Source organism: Acinonyx jubatus, chromosome D1 (genome assembly GCF_027475565.1).
Source record: "Acinonyx jubatus isolate Ajub_Pintada_27869175 chromosome D1, VMU_Ajub_asm_v1.0, whole genome shotgun sequence".
Lineage (NCBI taxonomy): Eukaryota > Metazoa > Chordata > Mammalia > Carnivora > Felidae > Acinonyx > Acinonyx jubatus.
In genome coordinates, this window is record NC_069390.1 from 96,269,252 (window position 1) to 96,290,654 (window position 21,403).

The 21,403-nt window shown below is 54.9% G+C and overlaps 1 long non-coding RNA gene across 1 annotated transcript in view; it reads right to left on the reverse strand.

Moving 5' to 3' along the window:
- LOC113593212 (uncharacterized) overlaps positions 1 to 21,403 on the reverse strand; it is a 65,257-nt gene that overhangs the window by 25,799 nt on the left and 18,055 nt on the right. Inside the window, exons 2-3 of the long non-coding RNA XR_003413300.2 lie at positions 15,628 to 15,703; positions 11,751 to 11,899 (exon numbers count right to left, since the gene is read on the reverse strand). This is a non-coding gene — a long non-coding RNA (uncharacterized LOC113593212). The remainder of the gene's footprint in view (positions 1 to 11,750; positions 11,900 to 15,627; positions 15,704 to 21,403) is intronic.

The window sequence follows — 21,403 nt, forward strand, 5'->3', positions numbered from 1 at the left end:
ACTCTTTCCTTTCCCTGCAGGCCTTTCTGTAAGTGGCCAACTTCGGATGTTGGGGGGTGGGGGGCCCAGTGAAAAGGGGAGGGACTACAGACCAGTGCTGCCCCGGGCTAGAGGGTGGTGAGCACCGAAGAGCTGGAAAGAGCAGGACACAGATGGCCCATCCCGCCCACTGAAATCGGGGAACCGACGGTTGTCGCCTCTACTGTCCCCCACTTCTCTGTTCTGGTAGAAAGCAGAGCTGCACCGAGAGCTCCCTGTGTCCCTTCCAGGGTGGGAACTATAGTAGGCGGCCTGGGACAGTGCACCTGTACTACGCTGAGACCCAGGAGGCCTGCCTTCTAAGCCATTTGTATCACTCTGCGGCACCTTTGGGGCCTCCAGCAAGTGACCTTCCCTCTCTGGCCTTGGTGGCTCTATGTAAAATGACAACACTGGGGTAGCAGCAGGCCAGGTGCAGTGATGGATGCTTTGGAGGCCCTGGCCACAGCCTCTCCCCTCCATCCCAGAGCAGAGGACTCCTGGCTGGGGCGGAGCCGGGCCCCAAAAGAGGGACGGTACTCAGTGTCCCCTTCCAGAACAGAAGCCCAGAGGATGGGCTTCCTGGCATGGTTGGGACATCATTGTCCTGCCCAGCCAGGAGCAGAGAAGGCTGCGAGGGTGCAGAGAGGACAAGGAAGTGGATGCGGAACTCAGGGACCCAGGGCGCCTATCAAAGTAGTGCCTAGAGGCCACGCTGTCCCACCCCCTCACTGTACAAACCCTGGCACTGAAGTCAGGAGAAGGCAAGAGCACCGGTGACCCCGCCAGACACGCGCCCGGGGGGAGGCACGCATGGGACGCCCAAAGGCAGGAGCCAATGCCCCCTCCCCGCTGCGTCCTGGGTCCTTCAAACGACCCCTTCCATCGGGGTCTCCAGAACCCCGATTCACCCCAACTGAGCCCTCAGCCTCGCAGACAGGCCGTGGGGCTCCGCAGCCATCTGCCAGCCTGCATGCAGGAGCGCGGGGGTTGTAGAGTTTATTGAATTCGTGTAGGAGCATAAATCCGTGTCAACTTGCCTCTGAACAGTGTTCAGCTGGCAGACGTGCTGTCCTAGGAAGATGCTTCGCTGTCTGTCCCACAACCCTTTAGTCCCCAAGCAGGGCAGATCCAGGCCCCACCAGCTGGGTGCCTCGCTCAAGGAGGTGCCCTGACAGGTCATTCCTTCCATCCCCCTGCCGCACCGCCCCCCACTCCCCGCACCAGGCCACAATCATGCCGAGTCAGCGTCTCCTTAACAGCATGCCCTGGACAACTGTGCTCCGTAGCCGCTTGGCCCTGCAGATGTTTGGCATCTGGACGTGTCCCTCCCCCCACCCCCGGGCATGGGAGAGGCCCTGCTGCCTTCCCTGAGCCCGGGCTCCTGGAGCCAGGGGCAGGAGGAAGCGTCCAGGTGTCCCCGCCCATCTCCGGCTGCCCTGCGGGCATCGCGTCTTCCCACCTGGAAGGTGGGTACCACACCCAGGGTGCACGGACAGGAGCGCCCCCAGGCTGGCATATGGCAGAGCCACGTTCGCCACCACGGTGTGGGCTGGGTGGCGCATCTCGTGCTTCCTCAACACCTCAGGAGGCCAGATGAGAATCTGCCGTCTGACAGCCTCGGGCACCGCAGCCTGCTGAGGGCTCAGTCACGCACCTAGCTCTGCAGATGGCTGGGCCGCGCGTCGGCATCAGCGGGGAGCAGGTGGTCGGCTCTCTCTGCGTGCACTGCTGCGGCCACTCGGTCTGAGAGACGCGACGATGCCCACCTCCGGGGACAGCAAGAGAAGAGCTGCGCTGCCTCTGTGCCCGGGCTGGCCTGCTGGACGGTGACGGGCACGGCCACTGCCCTCTCTTGGTGTGGGGAGGCTCTCGGCTGGGGGCTCAAAGCCTCCCTCCCACCACCACCCCCCCAAAAGCTGCTGGCTGTGGAAGATCAAGAGAAGGGCTGGTTGGGACTCAGCAGAGGGTAGAAAGAAAGAAACTGCGCCAATGAAGAGGCACGGGAAGATTGGCGTCTCTCCACAACCAGCCAAGGGGACAGCGGCTTCTTCCAAGGGGCCGCAGCGGCGGCCATGCTCCAACCCGAGGAAGCGTTCAGAGCTGAGAGTCAGGCAGTGCGACAAAAAGGAACGGGGAGGAGAGAGTAGCGATATTGCCCCCCTTTTCCGCCGCGACGTAGAAACCCCAAGCACTCTTCCTAGGAGGAGAGAAGTACTATCTCCGCCTATTAGACGGGAAAACTGAGCCTCCGAGAAGTTGAGTGACTGGGCCACCATCACACGGCTCGCATTGAGACCCAGAAGGAAACCCCATTCTGAACTTGGACGTGAAACCATCAGTCCCCCTAGGCCATGAGTTCGTGCCCTGTATTCCCCCAGAGCCCTGAACGGCAACCACCCTCAGCCAGGCTCACAGACAGTGGGGTAGGCGCTCTCAGGTGGTTTCTGTGGGTGAAGAATTGCCCCCTCTGCTGCCCATCCTCTGCGGTGAAATGCCCTGGGCTGCTAGCCCTCGGTGTGAAGGCATCTTGGAAAGTCCGTAGGAAAGACAGCGGGAGGCGATCCTGGGCTCCATCCATGCACAATCTTGCTCAGGACAACACAAGGGGAAAATTTAGCTGCGTGGACTGGAGTCAACTCCCCACCAAGCCTCAGTTTCTTCATCTACAAAGCGAGGCGATGGGACTAGGAGATCCCTGAGGTCCCTCCCAGCTCGGACTCTGTGAATCTGGAAAGGAAGAACACTACTCCATGACTCTATCCCTGACCTCTCCCCCTGGCCCTCTCTGTCTCGTGCTCCATTCTTTGGTTTGCACGACGGTGAGAGGCCCTGCGTATTTCTCGGTCTTTCTCTGTCTTCCCCTGCATCTCCCTGCTTGTATCTGCCTCTCTCTGGTGGCATCACTCCAACTGAGGGTCCTGTGTAGGGACACCCTTCATGGATCCAAGGAAGGGAGCACCCACAGTTCCGAAACACTGTCTAAGAACTGGTAATCTGTTCGGTAGAGAGGACAAAGCTGGTCACTGGTGCTGTGCGCAAAGAGTGATAGTGAGAAAAGAGAAGGCGACGTGCCTGCTGCCCTCAGGGACCTCCTTTTTTTAATGGCAGAGACAAGAACCATCCAGAAAGCGAAGAGGAAGCTCAGACTGGCATCGGGCCCAGAGATAAGTCCCAGCAGCTGGGAAGAGGGAGGGCAGACAAGCAGATGAGGGTTAGCACCTGCCGTAAAGACTTCGAGGGGACCAGGCATACGCACAAGAACATTCGGCCTTCCAGCAAAGGCTCAGGTCAAAGGCAAAGGAAGAGTCAGACCGCCAAGGCCAAAGGGAAGGCGCAAGACCCAGGTCTGTTTTCTCAGTGTCCCCCCATCCCAGAGGCCTCTCCCTATCGGAGACCATGGCGAGTGCAGTGGCCTCAAGTGCTCCTGAGCAGAGAGATAGCATGCATATGTCCAGTACAAGGACTCAGACCCCCAAAGGACCTGGAAAAGCCTGGGACAATAGCAGATAGAGGGGAAAGGGAAGTTTCTGGTCTTAGAGGCAAAGTCTGGCTGCACAAGTACAAGATGGGGTGGAACCCACTTTGCAGCAGAATGTGGAAAATAGACTCCGGGTGTAGCTGAAAACCAGCTTGAGATGAGACCAGAACACGATGGGTCCACTGACCCATCTCAACGTGCGTACCTTCGGCAGAGCTGTGCCGATAGAACAGTGGCCAGAGGAGGGAGGTCAGGGTCTCATGCTCCTGACATTCTGTGCTCAGTCCTGGGTCTCCCATCATGAAGGGTCACTGACAACCAAGTCACCTCCACAGGGGGACAATAAGAGGGAGGGGTGGAGGGAGCCATGTCCTGTAGTTAATTTTACAAATGCTTCTATAATGCTGTATCCCTGCACACTGCTAACTCCCTGCATCCTCATGATGACCGTGTGAGGCGGGCACTATTTCCAGCCCTCTGGCAGGGATGAGGAAACTGAAGTGCAGAGAGCTTAATTAACTTGCTCAAGGTCAACCCCCAGGCACCTCATGCAGTCAGGACTCAAACCCAGGAGATCTGGCTCCAGAATCGTGCTCTAACCCCACCGCCGCTGCCTCCCGCACACAGACAGCTGAGAAGGAGCAGGGATCCTTAACCCACAGAGGAGAAGGCTCTAGAGTGGCAGGCGGTGGGGCTGCCTACTGTGCAGGGAGTGTGCAGGGTCAGCGCTGGGGGACCCGGACAGCAGCCTGGGCATCAGCGAGTGTTGTGGAGGCAACACTACTCCTCACCCTTCACGCTCACCTCCACACTATGCTATTCACAGGCCCCTCTGTTCTCCCATTATCCAGTCCTCTAGGGCACTTGTGCCACGTATTTGATAGAATTGTGGCATCTCGACGTGAGAAGTGGCTCCCTGAAGTTCTCCTGCTTGACTTCTCGCTCCTGCAGAATTCACATTAGCCCAAGGGAAGAGTATACAGTCTTGGTCACCTTCAGTAATGGGGAGCTCAGGACCAGTCAAGTCACCTATGCCAGCGGTAAGTGGGCAAGTCCATTAGAATGAGAGCTTCTCAATATTCTAGGACAGCTTGGGGGGGGGGGTGGGCAGGGAGAGGAAGAGGTGATACAAAATAGAATGTAGGGCCATATAGGCTGAAATCTTTTCTGCGGAAGGAAATATAGCACCTTCTATTTGTGGGAAACCTGAGATAACAAGTTACAGCCTTCGGGTGCTGCAGAGAGGAAGCAGAAATGATCCCCCACGTTTACAGGAGCAGGTGACAGAAGCACAGAGGACCAGCCCCTGCTGACAGTTACAGAGCAAAGAACAGGAAGGATGGAGCGGGAACCCAAGATCCTGGCTTGCGGGGGGCTCTCTGACCTGTTGGCCCCCATGGAAGAGGCCCGGCTGGTGCTTCATGCCACATGCACTCCGGTGGCCCGTTCCCAGTGCCAAAAGTTGTTTAGATGTGCTGTCCACCCTACCTGGGACCACGGAGCACTGGAAATGCGGCCAGGGGACATGAGAAGGGCTCCAGGTACAGAACACACCATGGGATTTGAAAAGAAGAGTGTAGGGGCGCCTGGGTGGCTCAGTCGGTTAGGCAGCCGGCTTCGGCTCGGGTCATGATCTCGCGGTCCGTGAGTTCGAGCCCCACGTCAGGCTCTGTGCTGACAGCTCAGAGCCTGGAGCCTGTTTCGGATTCTGTGTCTCCCTCTCTCTCTGACCCTCCCCCATTCATGCTCTGTCTCTCCCTGTATCAAAAATAAATAAACGTTAAAAAAAAAAGTTAAAAAAAAAAGAGTGTAAAACATCTCGTTAATAATTTTGTAATATTGAGCACACGTTGAAATGATCCTATTGGGTTATATAAAATATATGATTAAATTTAAAACAACTGTTTAAACCACGGCATCCCAGCACAGAACGAAGGCACGCATGGGCAGAACGCAAATTCCCTATTAGTGCTAGGGGTCCAGAGAGTCAGAACCTTGGGGGTTCAGGAGTGAGAGAGCCCTCTGCAGTGTGAGGGAAGGGTCAGGAAGGAATGGCTGGTGGCCTTGGGAAGAGCCCTGAAGGATAGGTCCAAAGTGGGCCAATATCGAGAGCAAAGAGGCATTCGTGGTATAGGGAGTCGGGTGCACTGGGGAGACTGGGAGGTTGAGGAAGGCGTTTCCTGGTGACAGCAGTAGAAAATGAATCAGGGCAGGGACGATGTCTCCCCACAGAGGCCCACCCCAGGTCCTGTCTTTGTTCCTCTTGAGCTCCCAATCCAGACTTCACTTTCCGTGGCCTCTTTCCTTAAAACGCATTCAGTAACCAATCGCTGAAGAGCGCCTACCGTGTGCCAGGCACTCTGTGAGGTGTTGGGGGCACAGCAATGGACCAGACCTACTCGGTTCCTATCGTTGAGTTTACAACGACGGAGAACGTTGAGTTCACAACGTTGAGAAGGCAAAGAGATAAAAATGTACCAGTGCTTGTGCACTAACCTCCCCAAATCCAGTTCTAGCAACTACTATCCTGGCCGCGGGTCCATGACCCCCCTCGCTCCCGCCCCACCCGAAGGAACAGCCCCAGCTCCGTGACTCCTAGGCAGTCCAGTCTTCTGAGGGTCCAGTCATGAAAGCCCAGCCTACCCCGTAAGTAGCCTGGGGACCCAGATCCTGATCTGCTAGGAGCCAAGGGTGTCTGACACCCATGACCACCAGGCCCACAGGCCTAGTAGGGGCACCAAAAGGTATGAAGGACCTTCCTACCTTCACAGGCCCCGTCATGGATCCCGTCCGAGGTTCTGCATTCACAGAGAGGCCTGGCTCCTCCCAAGGGGGAAGATACCACTTGAGTCAACTACCCACCCAGACGCTTCTCAAGAAAACAGGGCCCTTGGAGTTTAGCTCGTGTTCCCCGATCGGCCAGACCTGAGTTCCCAGTCCTGTCTCCTCTGATCTCATTTCTCCCTCAGCCAAGTTCACCGAAGGACCAGCTTGCAGAGGGCAGAAAGGTGGGGGCTGGGCCCAGCCCCCTCTCGGACCCTCCCAGCCTGACCCAGAGGAAGCCAACGGAAGCAGGAAAAGCACCCCAGGCCCTCCTGAGTTGTACTCTGTCAGCCACTTGCTTGACTCCTCAGGACTCCCAAGAACGTAAGGGGACGTGAAGACCCACTCTCGTATTCCACAAATCAGAAATTGGACTTGGGGTTCTGTATGTGTATTAGTACTATAGCCCTCCCTATACAGTCTGCAGCCCTCTACCTGCAACGCCCCCCCAGGCACCCCCCCCACACACACACTTACATACACGGGTACAATGGCAAGGACTAAGGACAGAGAACATTGCATGGAGATGGCCTCAGTGTAAGAGGCTCCGTCACATCCCAGGCCCTGTCAGTGGGCAGGCCGTCCGGTCCAGTCACTGTGACAACAGGACCCATCACTCAAGGAGGGAGCTGCGTGAAGCTGCTCAGAGCTGGGTGTTGGAGGAGGCCATCCTCATGCCTTAAATATCCTTCACTAGAGACCTTTACCCTGCCTCACCCTTCACCCTACAGCTCTGAACCTCTCAGTGACCATGTCCCTGCTTCCGGAGAAGACAAGTACAGCAGGGGAAATGAAAGCTGGATGCAAGAACAAACTCTGGAACGGGAATCGGGAAAGACCGGCTTTGACCTTGAGCGAGTCATTTCTCCTCTGGGCCTCCGTCTCACCCTTCCAGGGAAGTCAGCGATTGCTAAGGTCCCTGACAGCTTTGACATTGAAGGCTCCGGGGTTCCATGGGCTTGTCCTCTGGATCCTGGCAAGCTGACAACTATGCACATCAGAGCCCACATGAGCAACATATGTGCCAAAGGGTGGCAAATGCGTCTACAGGAAATCAGCCTGGCACTGCCTTCTCTGGTGACGTGGGAAGAACACAGCCCTCCCCTGCATCCCAGGACGCCCCGCAGCATCTCTCCACGTACACTGTGCAGTGAGAACAAATGAAAGAGCCTGGCACGGTGCCTGACCCAGAGTGGCTGTTCCAGAAGGGTCCAATGTCCCTTCCTTCCCCTCTCAGATACTGAATGTGTATCTCTTTTCTTAGAGGATGGTGGGGGTAAGAGAAACTAGAAAGAAGAGGGGAAGGACAAGGTCAGGGAGGCTGGGAGAGTAGGAAGGACCACAGCTGCCATCATTAATCACCTTCCCTGGTAACCTGTGTCTGGTGACTCAGCACCTGTGACACTGATAAAGGCTGGAGGGATGGAGATGACAAAGTCACAGGCGGGATGTGATTGCATGGGGGAGGGAGAGGCAAGGTTGAGTCCTGCTTTCAGGGTTTAAGCTCAGTTGGAGACACACACACAAACACATACACACACACACACACACACACACACACACACACACACACACTGCCATTCTGCAGCCTGCAGAACCCCCTCCTCCTGCTGCCACCCCATCTGTGCTCAGGCTGCAGCCCCCTCTGCCTGCTCCCCATGGCCAACCAGGACAAGGAAGGCAACCACTATTGAATATTTTACACATTAAGAATTCTATGAAGCCAGGTGCATTAGAAGGGCAGGGACTATGTAATGAGGCAAACTGGCGTAGTGGAAAGTGCACGAGGTGACCGAGGACCCATCTGCCTTCTCCAATCCTCCCCCAAGACCTGCTTGCTGAACGAATGGGCATCAGCTGGTTCCTGGCAAACCTTGCGACCAACTAGCTGTGTGACCGCACGCAACTCACATCCCCTCTCTGGGCCTCGGTTCCATCATCTGCACGATGACTAGGTTGGATGACAAGATCCCCAAAGTCCCCTCTGGCTCCAGTAGGCTGTGACTCTCAGATTCTATAAGCTATCCGCACGTCCCAGCAGATGGCCAATAGCAATAGTCATTGGTTGAGCTGGCTCCCACCAATTCCCTGTAAGAAGTGAGCACATACAGCAAATGCTCTTTTTGGTTCCTATCCATGCAACAGCCACTGTTTATAATTAAAATTCTGAATTATCAACTGTTTTCATTATAAGTAAGGAAGGGGAGGGCAGAGCACAGCAGAACAGAATTGCAGGTGGGCTCTTTAGGACTCCTGTGTTCTATATTCATCATTCCCTCTCATCTATAAACCTCTAAATACCTCTCTGTCTCCATCTCTCAGCGCCCCCTCCCATTAAATATTGTCATGGGTAGAATTTTAGGGTGGCCCCGAGATTCCTGCCTCCTCCTGTATCATGATTATCATGAGACAATTGAGGTTTCAAATAAGTTGATTTTGAGTTACGTAAAAGGAAGATTGTCCTGGGTGGGCCTGACTTAATTAGGTGAAAGCACATAATAGAGGGAGGGGCCCTTTCCAGGAAGAGAGAGACCTCGCGGAAGTAAGCCACTGTGAAGTGAGTGGGCCCGTGTCAGTGCTACAGGTCAGGAAAACTGTGAGCAGCTTCTGGAGGCCAAGAGAGTCCCTTGGATGACAGCCAGCAAGAGAATGGGACTTCAGTCTTATAGCCACAAGGAACCGAATTCCAACATATGAGCTTGGAAGAGGATCCTGCGCTCCAGAAAGGACCACAGACCAGCCCACGGCTGGCTTTCAGCTCTGTGAGACCCCGAGCAAAGGACCAAGCTAGGGTGGCTTGGACTCCTGCCTCGCAGAAACCACGAGATGATAAAATCTCATGGTCGTTTTAGGCTGGCAGGTTCGCGGTCATCTGTTACCGAGCTATAGAAAGTGAACAGAAATATCTAACCAGATGGTAAAACATCACACCAGCATCTCCTAACAGGGTGTTGCCTGGATGCCACTCCAATGCCAAGCACAAGTGGCCTGCCCCCTCGGCTGTTTTGGAATTGCCTAAGAGCCCTCCCTCTGACCCCAGTCACTGAGACTAGGCCGCAAAGACAAAGGGCTACTCTACCCAGGGAGGTGCTGCCTCCTCCCACGTGAAGGCGATGACATCTGTTCAGACCAGTGCCGACACGGGATGGCAGAGGCCACCCCAGGGGACAAGTGCCCTTCTATTTCTCCCAGCCAATCTGGTAATGGCATGCAAATGACTCCATTAGCTTCCAGGCCAATTGACAGCCAAGCCATGCGTTAGATAAATTGCCTCCAGGAGGGTGCCCACTCCCACCCCCCCGTAACACAACACCTTGGCACCTAGTGCAGTCGCCGGCCCTCTGCCCTTCCTCCTTCCGTGTTCTCCCTCCTGCCCTCCTCTCTGCCTGCCCCATGGGGCACCAGCCCCTAGTGCCTCTGCCTGCCACTTCTGCCTTACTGCAGCAGAAGCCTCATCCAATGTGACATCGGAGGGCAAGGGGACAGGGAACTCAGCTGAGGTTTTGGAATGGGCCCTAGGAAGGCATGAGCGTGGAGGACAGGCCCCATCCCCCCTTGTCTCAGCACCCCTCCCAACCCTCTCACATCCCCACGTGTACCCCACTCCTTCCCTGACTCACACAGGTCGATAGTGAGCCAGGAGACCTTCCAGTGATGAGCAAATCCTATGGCACATTCCTAGGGCCTAGAATCTTTTCATCCATCCCGTGCCCCTCCCCTGAATCTGCCAAGAGGACAGCTGTCCCCAAGCCCCTGAGAGAGGCATCTGACACTTAAGTTCTCCCTAGTAAGTAGCCCAGGACTCCTCTGTTTCCCTGTCTCCCTTCCCATCCTGGTCCTCACTTCCCCAAGGGCTAGATGGGCAGTGAGGTTTCTGGGACCTCATCCAAGAAGAGCCTGGAAGACCCCTAGAGTTTATTCTTTTATTGAAAGCAGAGACATAGCACTGGTCCTATCTCTGGGCACTGGAGAAACACACGAGTGGAAAGGAATTGGATCCCAAGCCACCGGCTCTGCAAAAGGACTTGCTGAAGTTGACTTAGCACCTTCGCTGCTTGTATGTAAGCAGCTACAAGTGCCCCACCCTCGGAGACAGGGATCCCAGACGCTCAGAATTCACAACCCACCCTCCCCACCCCACCCCACCCCCCGTGCTTCTAGGGCTCCGCACCAAGCATCTCCTCCTTCTCTGAGCAGAGCAGACCTTACACTTCCCCCACATTTGCACGGGCTGAGCCAGAGCCCCGCAAAGCGTGGCCTCTTGGTGATGCACACCAGAGTCACATGGGAAGCTGGTGAGGATACGGATTCCCTGCCCGGTTAGCACGTTCTTCAAGTGACTCTCATGCACGGAAGTTTGAGACCCGCTGTCTAGTTTCTCTGTGGATGTTACTCTCACGCTTTGCTACCAAGTCAATACTTACCCAGAAAGAAAACCATCTAGAAGCAAGATCAGATGTTTGATCCACTTGTTAGGTGATGCGGTGGCTACAGGACAATTTACTTAACCTCTTTTCAGCCTCAGCTTTCACAGGTGTAGAATGGGAATACCCAGGTTACAGTATTCTTAGGCTAAAATTAACCTCCACTCATTCCACAAGGACTCATTGAGCTTATCCTCTGCCCAGTACAAAAGCAAAATCATAGTCTCTATCCTCCCAGAGCTCAGTTTTATAGGGGAAAAGCAGAAACAACATATAAAAATCAAGGAAATAAACAAGAACGTATCATACAGTGTAAAGGGCTGTGCAAAGAATAGAGCAATGGCAAACTACCAAAACTCATTTAAGACGAAGTGAACTGAATTCCCCTGTATTTATGAAAGAAATTGGAGTTGCAGTTAAAAATCTTCCCACAAAGAAAACTCCAGGCCCAGCAGGCTTCCCTGGTAAATTCTACCAAACATTGGAGAAACGAATATTACCAGATCTATATAAACTCTTCCAGAAAATTACAATGAGGAATCATTCAAAACTCATCTTATGAGGCCAGCATTACTCTGATACCAAAACCAGACAAAGACACTCTAAGAAAACTACGAGGGTGCCTGGGTGGCTCAGTCGATTGTGTCCGACTCTAGCTCAGGTCACGATCTCACGGTCCATGAGGTCGAGCGCCATGTTGGGTTCTGTGCTGACAGCTCAGAGCCTGGAACCTGCTTCTGATTCTGTGTCTCCCTCTCTCTCTGCCCCCCCCCCAATAGTGTTCTGTCTCTCTCAAAATAAATAAACATTAAAAAAAAATTTTTTTAAAGAAAACTACAGACCAATATGTTTCATGCTGACAGATAGATGCAAAACTTCCGAACCAACTTTCAAGAAATGTATCCCAACAATATAGTAAAAGGACAACACATCACAACTAAGGGGAGCACATCTCAGGAATACAGAGTTGGTTTAAAATTCAAAAATCAATTGATGTAACTCACCGTGTTAATAGACTCCAAAAGAAAAGCCATAATGCTCCTCTCAAAAGACGCAGAAAAGGCATTGGACAAAAATCCAACATCCATTCTTGAGAAAAACTCTCCGCAAACCAGAGAAAAGGAAGGAACTTCCTCAAACCGATGAAGGGAACCTACAAAAATGCATAATCACAATAATGCAGCGGACATCCTATTTCATGGTGAAAGGCAAAAGAGGGCTCAAGTCCGGGCAGTGGCCACCCAGGCAAGGGGCGGGGGTGGAGAGTGCATGCTCACGGGCCGGGTGTGAGGTCAAGGCCGGCTCCTGCATCCGTGCAAGCAGCTGGCCCTCGGGACATGGTGGCTCTCGGATCTCCACAGACCCTCCCCTGGGCAGCCCAGTGTGTCCAGTACAAACCGTGGTGTCTCTCCAGCTCAACTTACTGTGGTTGGTTATTCCTGCCTCCCTTCTCTGCCCGAAGATCTCTTCCTCCTACCCCAGCACCTAGCACAGTACCTGGCACCAGGCAGGTACAGTAAATGTATGTTGAGTAAATAAGTGAAGGAATGAATGGCGAATTCACTAATTAAATCATGAATGCGGAGCAAGGGAAACATTTCAATCTGCCTTGGCCTCAGTGTCGGATCCTCTCCTCCACTCCAGGTCAAGGGCACCCCCAGCTACCACCCTCCTATTTCAGCAGCATCCCCGCCTGCTCTCTCTACCCAGAAGCTGCAACCACGTGGCCAGACCACTGGGCAGTCAGTGCTGGCCGACGCCTGGTGCCTGGCAGCCGGGCCTGACCTAGTTTGGAGCTGGCCGAGGCTGACATTTGCCACAATACATGCAGCTCATCAGATGGGCTTAGCGTGTTGGGCTCTGAAGCCGGATTCGGCTTTGCATGCCAGAAATTTGGACAGAACACGATGGGCTCGGAGCCCCGTCTCGTCCTGTCCCACGGGGAGGCGTGAGGGACGTTGCTAAAGGAACAGGGAGCGGGGAGGACTCCTCGTGGCACAGATTAGTTTACTAATCTAAGCATTTTCCAAACGTTTTTTGGTGCGTTTTCCGTTTACTACACATCGGCAACGTAGGTCAAACGCAGAGCGATTGCCGAGGGCCCCAAGGTGATTCAGACACTGTCTCAACCCTCAGTTACTCCCTGTCAAGAGTCAGGGAGAAACATCCGTGAATAACCAAAGTAAAAGCAGATAGTTGTTACAACGGAGATGTGTGCCTCACTGGGTGGCATTTCCGTGGAAGGAGAGGCCAAGGGAAGCCTCACGGTGGAGGTGGATCTTGAGAGGAGACACAAAGGGCGGGGAGCATCTCTCTAGAGGATGAAGTCGGGTCACGGTCCAACCCGGCAGAGTGTCAGCGCGTCCCAGCGTTCAAGATGGGAGCGAGCACGCTGTGTCTGGGGCTGTGCGCGTTCCCAGGGCCAGAGGACAGCCTTGGAGTATGGAGTAGGGAGAAGCAGGCTGCAGGGCAAAGCAGGGCTAAACCATGGATGGACCACAGGCGCCAGGCTCAAAAGTTAGATGTGGTGCTGTCAGCGATGGGAAGTTACTGCAGGATCGAGGGTAGGAAGGCGATAACGGTCAGCATTAGCCTGGTGGATGCAATGGCGGCCGGTTAAGGCTGTAGAGTGGCCTCGAGTCTGGATAAACAGTGACAAGGTCTGGGGTAACAGACCTGGAGAGGGCAGCTCAGGCCAGACCCCGAGGGGGTAGCTAGGAAGGCCTGGGGGGAAGGGGAGGATGCACCCTGCACCCTGGGGCTCAGCTTGCACCAGGCTCACGCTCTCTACCCCTTCCCCCTTCGCTCCTTATTCTGGGTACCCCACAGAGCCTTGTACCCACCCCCCGAACCGCTTTCTTCCTCGGGGGTGTGGTTACGTGCCCTGTCTGCTCTCCCTCTGCTGCCCAGCCCTGCCCTTCAACCTCAGGCTGTACAGAGGAAAGCGGGGGGGGGGGGGGGGGGGGGGGAGGGGCGGGGGGGGGAGTTGCAGAGACAAAGCTGAAGTTGAGCAAAGCAGAAGGGAAACCACATTGATGGCGGGGGCCTGCTGGGTGTCCCTACAGGACTAACAGGGTCTTCTCCTTTCGGGAGGCAAGGTCGGAGTTTCTTCCCCGTGACATCCCGGCTTGTATCCACCTTCCCCTTGTATCCAGGCTTCGTTGGGCATCGCCTCTGCGCTGAGTTTACAGAGAGGGTCTGATGGGTCCTCGGAGCCTGAACTCTCCCCACCAAAGCGTGAAATAGGAGCCTGCCCCCCTGGAGACACCAGAATGATGTGTTAAGGGGTCAAAGCTTCCTTCCCCCAGTCAAACCCTCAGTCCCTAGGAAGTGGCGCCTCCCAAAGGCTGGGCACCCAGGAGGCCCTGACTGTATCCCCAGGGGTCAGGAATGCCGCCGACTATGGCATCCAGCAGGAAGAAGGGAGAGAGGGGCAGGCAGCTGATCTCGTGGCTGGAGGGAGTGGGCACTGAGTGCCCACTTAATGCAGTATGACACCCAGGGCCCCATGGCAGCATAAATATTCCGCGTCATGGTAACTGAATCTGACATGTCTTCCCTGGCACCCCCAGTGTGCGCCTTCCCTAGCCATCTCTACCCCCCTGCCAGACCCAGGGGTCAGGACCGGGCGAGGGGAGTTCCAGAACCCCTGCTGTCACACTAGGCTTCCATTGCAGGAGGGGGCCAGCCTCCATACCAGCATGGGGCTGAAGGGGACTCTCCCAGGCCTGGGGGACAAAGCCATGCAGGAGTGGGAGAGGGACTGGGAGAAGACAGGTTCATTGGTACAACTGAGGCAGGTGAAGAGAGGCAACTTGGTGTGATAGAAAGAGCCCTGGCATTAAGGGATGCAGATCCCATCCCAGCTGGGACACTCACCGCGAGCAAGCCTCTTAACCTCCCTGCACCTCAGCATCTTCACTTCTAAGGGGGGCAGATAGGAGGATCCCTACCACATGGGATCCTTATGGAAGACAAAATGATGTCTGTGGGAGAGCTCATTGAAAAGAAAATGCTAAACAAAGGCCGGTCAAGGTTATCAAGAGATGAAGCTAGATTCTGTGGCAGGACGATCCGCCGGGCAGGGGGCAGGCAGCCTGGGCGGGAGGGCCCAATCCTCTGTCTCAATGAACAGAGGTGGCTGTGGCGGCAGGACTGAGCCCACTGTGCAGGTCTGGCTCCCTCCCCCGCCCTGGGAATGGTCAGGGACCGAGACTCGGGGGGTCCACCCTCCCCAAGTCTTAATAAACTATCCCTTCCCAGTCCTTCTCTGCCCTCACCACTAAAGGGGCAAGCAGTGGTCAGGCAGGGGGTGCCCCAGGGCCACACACATCGCATCACTGAGACCACTCACCTGGGACCTTTCTGATGGGCAGCTTTAGAATCACCTTGACCCTCAAGAACCCAACCATCCTTAGGGAAACCATCCTATGAGTTAAAGCACGCCAAATGGAACTAGGCAACAAAGCCGAGTACGTGTGACATGCCCAGGAACAACAGTGACTAGCATTTGGACAGCACCGAAGACTTCCCAAGGCACCTTCCCGGGTACTTATCTCCTTCATTCTCATCGCAACCCTAGCAAGTCGGTGCTAAGTCATTATGCCCATTTTTCAAGTGAGGAAACTGAGGCTCAGAGACTCAAAGTGCTGCCTAAGCTCACACAGCCGTGCGGCAACAGGGCCAGGCTCTGAGCTCCCTCTCCTGCCACCATTAACACCAGTCAGCTGATGCTGCCTGAGCACCTGCTCGGTGCAGGCATCACGGGGCTGCTAGTGACACAAAGATGTGTGCAACGCGGGCCCTCAAGGGCAGAGCGAGAACCGTGGGATGCAGAATGACTCCACCACACGCCAGGAAGGAGCTTTCGCGGTACTTAACTCGGATTCCACATTACACAGACGAGGAGAGCAAGGTGCAGAGCCGGGCTTCTAGACCAGGGATCAGCAAACATTTTCTGTAAAACACCAAAGAGTAAATATTTTACACCTTGTGGCCACATACATCTCTGCAACATATTATCCTTTGATAATTTTTTTATGTTTTTACAACCCACCCCTTCGAAAATGTGTGCACCATTCTCAGCTCGAGGGCTCTACAAAATAGGCTGGCTGCAGGGGGCATAGAGCCCGCAGGCTACAGTTTGCCAACCCCTGTTCTGGGGAGGGGTGGGGTCACACAACCTAAGTTGCTTCCTAAGCTGGGGTTCATTCGGCCAACAAACCAGCCAATTCTTTGAGCACCTGCTATGTCCCAAGCACTGTGCTGTGAACTGGAGGGACCGAGAATGTCACCTAGGCCGTGGCTTAAGATTGCCAACAGTAGGTGGGCAAGATAGTCAGATAAGGAAGTAATGCCACTGGATGGGAGGCTGTGCAGGACAGGGCATCCAGAGCAGGGAGACCCCAGCTCTTCCTGGGTTTCCTGTGTGCTGCCTCCCCACCCCACGGAGGCAGATGTCACATCCTATTTTATTATTTTTTTTAATGTTTATTTATTTTTGAGAGAGAGAGCACAAGTGGGGGAGGATCAGAAAGAGAGAGAGAGGGGACAGAGGATCCAAAGCTGGCTCTGTGCTCAGAACACAGAGCCCAGTGTGGGGGCTTGAACTCAAGAACCACGAGATCATGACCTGAACCAAAGTTGACGCTTCACCGACTGGGCCATATGGGCACCCCTTCCACAACATATTTTAATCTCTATTCCTGTCTGCATGTCACATGGGGGCAATGACCTACGCCCATGATCTTCACTGCATCATACTCAGCACCTACGACAATGCCTGGCAGATAGGAAGCAAGCAGTATTTGCTGAATGAACGCATGAATGAATGAATGAATGAATGATAACAACCACAGAGCTCTAGCAAGGGCCAGCTGGCTGGTGAGAGCTACCAGAGGAATCGGAGAGACTGAAGGATTGCTCACCCTGTCCCCCTCACTTGTCAAACAACGTGGGCTGACTGGGCCTGGAAACACAGCCCCACGCACCAGAAGCTTTCTGCACCCTCCTCTGTCCTCCCCCCGCCCCCCCAGCTCAGGCCTCTGCTGACTCACAGCAGCTGCTAATCGCACCCCAGTCAAGCATGCTTAATTAAGCCCCAGTTACCCACAGCTTCCTAGCAAGAGGAAAGATGGGACTCCAGTCGCGTGCCAGACCCAGAGGGGGCTGGGCCGGGTGTGGGATTGCTGGGGAGACGCGTGCAGAAGACAGTAGGTCATTCACTGGGAACCGGCCGTAGAAATGGTAGTAACAATAATAATCGTGATAATAATGCCGCAGACTAACAGAGCACCTACTCTGTGCCCGGCCTGACTCTAACACTTTCTGTGTGTTTAAGCTTCCTCATAGTGAGCTCATGATGGGTACTATCATCACGTCCATTTTACAGGTGAAGGAAATGAGGCTCCGAGAAGCTACGTGACTTGTCCGAGGTCGCACAGCTAGGAAGTCACAGAGGTGGAAGGACTCCCCTTTTCCTGTGGTCCATATTCAGGGAGAGGAAGGGCGATCACGTCCAGAGCACTGACCCCACTGCCCGGTGGCCTCGGCTCCATCCCGACTCATATACAGGGATGCAACTCTATTTCTAACTCAACTCACATTCGTCATATGGCCACTACATGCCATCAGGCCTTGGAGAGAGGAGTTAAAGGGACCGAATCCCTCCCACAGGGAGCTCACAGACCAGGGGTTAGTACCCAGTCCACTGTGGGGACAGCACGATAAATACAGCCATAAATGCACATCCTGGTGCCTGGGGCTGAGGCCGGGGAAGAAAAGTAGCCTTTAGGGAACACCTCCCGGTACCAGATACCAAAGCTGTCACACTCCTTCCTTTTCCTTCCTGACCTATAATCGTATACATGTTAGTGTGACCCTCTATCGCTGGTGTCCCTGGCATGAGCGATTACTCCACGCTAGACCATATACTCCAAGATACAAACCAAGTATCCCAGCATCTGCCACAGTGCTGGGTGTAAAGTCCGTGCTCGGTAGGCTTTAAAAAAAATTTTTTTTAATGTTTTTTTTTTTTTAATTTATTTTTGGGACAGAGACAGAGCATGAGCAGGGGAGGGGCAGACACGGAATCCGAAGCGGGCTCCAGGCTCCGAGCTGTCAGCACAGAGCCCGACGCGGGGCTCGAACTCACGGACCACGAGATCACGACCTGAGCTGAAGTCGGGCGCTCGACCGACTGAGCCACCCAGGCGCCCCTCAGTAAGCATTTTTAAATAAGTGAGTCAATGAAACATAGTCCCACCCTCCAGGAACTTGCAGCCTAGGAGGGGGAATTGAGGCATGGATAGATGGTTGCAATTCAGTGTGATGAGCACAGCAGGAACAAGAAGACGCGGGTCATGGGGGAAGGGATCCGCCCGGAGCAGGGGAGCTGGGCACGGTGTCCCAGAGAGGGGGATGCCACAGACAGATCTTGGAGAAAGAGCAGGAGCTTCCCAAGAAGATGGGGGTCCTCGGCGCTGAGAGCGTGGCCCTGGTGTGAACCACCAGCTCTATTAGAAAAGCTCTAGGTGACCCCAGAGACACAGCTGGGGAGGGGCTGGACCACATCTCAGAGGGCCTTGCTACCACCTGAGGAGATTGGACCTTACTCCTTAAGCAATAAGGAGCTATATAACAGGGTTTAAACAGTGGGGTGCTTAAGGGGGTATTTTTTGTGTTGTAGAAAATGGCCCTGGCAGGGCTATGGAGGTTGCATGGAAGACGGTGAGCTGGGGGCAGGCAGACCAGCTAGGAGGCTGGCGACGGACCCTGAGTGTTTAAGGGGAGCAGAAACAGCAAGGACGGGCAGGTGGGTGAGAAGAGGGACAAAAGTGACCCTGAATGCACAGAACTAAGTGGCCATGCGGTTGTGAAAGAGGAGCGATGCCACATAAGCTCTTAAGGGTCTCGGGCTCTGCCCACCTAAGATGGGGACAAGATGGTCTACCCAGCAGCGTCACTGTGAGCCTCCAAGGAGTCAGAGACTATAAAGGGCTGCACAGGGTCCCACTGGCAGTAGGCAGCTTTTTCCTCTCCACCTTACTGTCCTTTTACGCCATAGGTTTCCACTAGGGCATCACGCAGCAGAGCCAAGTTCAGAGGGAAAGAACAATGGGGGGGACAGGAGGGAGGCGTCTCCTGGGCTTAGAGCTGCACCTGTGTCCTCAAGACATGTGCCCTGGCAGTGAAGAAAGGCTGCCAGCTCTGTAGGCCAACAGGTCCCAGGCACATCAAACCTGGCTGGTCTCACAGAGCCTTCTTTCTGAACAGAATAAGCAGCAATTTAGTCATTCATTTCATGAAGCCCACGGAGAAAACACAAACCACTCTAGGCCTTTCAACTGGAGGGATTTACATCAGGGATTTGGTTGTAAGGTAACGGAAGAGGCGGGACAACCCAGAGATTAGCCACCACCTCCTTGGGGCTGCAAGGGGAAGGCTGTGTTCTAGGGTCCCGGGAGCTCAGGCCACCAGACAGAAGTGGGAACCACTGCAGGCCTGCCAGAGGGAGCTGGGCCGTGCCGGCTGCTCAGCAGGAGCCAAAGAGCAGACACAGACTCTGCAGAGACCTGGCTGGAAACTGAGCGAGGCAAGAAATACCCTGGCCTTTCCCCTCCTCCCACCCTCCACCTTCTTCCACTGCCTCTGATTGTCTGGACCTGCCCATAGGTAAGGGAGCCTGGGAAATGTAGTTCCCTGTGCCACCAAACAAGACCGAGCAAGGCAGGAAATGGACCTGGGAGCAACAAAGGACCAGCACACTCATTCATTCGTTCACTCACTCACTCCTTCGGCCAACATTGACTGAGCACCCAAGTGCTGGGGAGATAAAGACAAACAAAAATTCTGGGTCCTGTCCTCACTGAGCATAAAGTCCAGCAGTACCCCTCAGTGCCCACGGCACCTGCTCAACTAGCCTCGGTAGGGGGGTTGGTGTCGAGCTTTGGGGGGCCCCTGGGAAGCTTCTAGTGTGCAGAGTAGGTGAAGCCGGGCTCTGCTTAGGCTGTGGATTTGGAGGAGCAGGAGCTCAGCCGGCTCGGCCTCCTCCCCAGCTGAAAGCTCACAGCTCAGAATGAAATGTCTCCAAAAAGGGAAGAAAACCCTTAAATCCCACTGTTTGTCTTTGGAGCCTGGGAAGCGAGGATCTAATGAACATGAAACGTGCAGGCTGCTCAGAAGTTGTCTTTGAAACCTCCCCAGGCCGGCTTTGTCAAGGAGCAGCATTGCCTTTCAAAGCTGCCTGGCTCCAACTCCCCTCTCCTCCTTCCTCGGTAGCAGGCGGCAGCTAATTAGCCAGAGATGTTAAACGCTCCCTAATTCCTCGGTGAAGTCCCCGGGCTTCTGGGGGACTGGCAGCAGGGCTGGCAAACTGAGTTCTTTCACTCCTCCTAGCCCCTCCATCCGGTGCCAGCCCCTCCCCTGCCAGCACGCTCCCAGCCCGGGGCCGTCCTGGGTCTCATCCTCTGGGCCAACCTTGCCACCCCTCCCACTCCCTCACACTGGCCTGTGCAAAACCACCACCTCTGGTTCCTAAAGTCTTGTGTGCCTCTTCCAAGAAGACTCCCTAGATGCACCACGCGGGGGATGACCAACCACACACCCTAAGTCTTTGTCCTCAGCGGGGCCCGAATACGCAGCCCCCCTCATTCATACCGGCCCAGGGGGCTGCCCTTACTGCCCACCACTCAGAGCAGCCTCCCTAAAGAAAAAGTGCTCCAAACTAACCTGTCCCTGAGTATTTATGCCAGCCCAGGAGCCCAGGAGAAGGAGAGGCAAGAGGCAGGAACATCATATAGATGTTTACAGACAGGTCACCTAGAGTCATCGCCTGAACCTAATGCCGCTTGCTGAGATCTTGGGTAAGACACGCCCCTCTCCGGGCCTCAGTTCCAAATCTGTAAAGCACGGGGGTTGGACCGGCCCAGCGCTTCTCAAACTGGCACACGCATCAGAATCACCTGGAAGGCTTAAGCACAGATCACTAGCCCCACCCTCTGATTTCGGATTCAGCCGGACTGGGGAGGGGCCTCCTGAGACTTTGCATTTCTAATAAGTTTGCAGGTGGTGCTGCTGCTTCCGGGACCACAGTGGAGAACTCAAGGGCTGGCTGGCTGGATTTTAAGCTGTATTTGTCAAAGCTCCAAGGGGTTGCAGCAAGCTCGCTCCCTCAAGGGGCATGTGGGAGTGGTAATGGGGGCTGGGGGATGCTGAGTTGGCTGGCCCCCAGCCCCCAGCCCCCACCCACCCTACCCCCAGCAGGTTGGCTGTTTGTTCTCGTGCCCAGGTAAGAGTTGGTCAGAACCGAGGTCCCATGCTTTAGGTGAAGTGTTTGAAAACCTGTCAACCAGATTAGCCCTTCCAGCTCGGACGTTGCAGGGTCCCCTGCTCATCCCGTTTCTCCTTCACAGTCAGGGATGGGGGCAGCAAGAACACGGCTGAGGATTCGGGTCCCGACTCTTAGGAGGGGCTGTGAGACTAGGTGGAGAAGCGGATGAGTTCCTGGGTCATCGCCATCGGGAGGTACATTTCAACTCAGAGATGCACCTCTGGGTGACGTGGGACCCGTGTGCACGCACACACACACACACACACACACACACACACACACACCTGTGCTTGCAGCCCCCACCCTGGAAAAGGGCCTGGGGCCCAG